This window comes from Nematolebias whitei, chromosome 4 (assembly GCF_014905685.2).
Source record: "Nematolebias whitei isolate Nwh7 chromosome 4, NemWhi1, whole genome shotgun sequence".
NCBI lineage: Eukaryota > Metazoa > Chordata > Actinopteri > Cyprinodontiformes > Rivulidae > Nematolebias > Nematolebias whitei.
Genome location: NC_056501.1, coordinates 13,362,135 through 13,362,372, shown reverse-complemented (window position 1 = coordinate 13,362,372; position 238 = coordinate 13,362,135). Strand labels below are relative to the sequence as shown.

Below are 238 nucleotides of genomic sequence, written 5' to 3'. Positions count from 1 at the left end.
ATTCTGTTTATTGCATTTATGGTTCAATCCAATAAATAAAGTTAAAAAGGGTAACGTCATGGTAAACTTTGGTTTATTTACATAATGACTTTAATCGCTGGATGTCCAGCCCCCGAGTTAATGACTTTCAGAAACTGTGGCCCCCTGAGCAGTTTTGTTGAATAGCCCTGATCTACAACTAACCCTTTAAAAATAATAATAATAATAATAATAATAATAATAATAATAATAATAATAA

General features: G+C 29.4%; 1 protein-coding gene across 1 annotated transcript in view; it reads right to left on the bottom strand.

The window, feature by feature from the left end:
• diaph2 (diaphanous-related formin 2) overlaps window positions 1–238 on the bottom strand; it is a 461,650-nt gene that overhangs the window by 72,578 nt on the left and 388,834 nt on the right. The window lies entirely within an intron of this gene.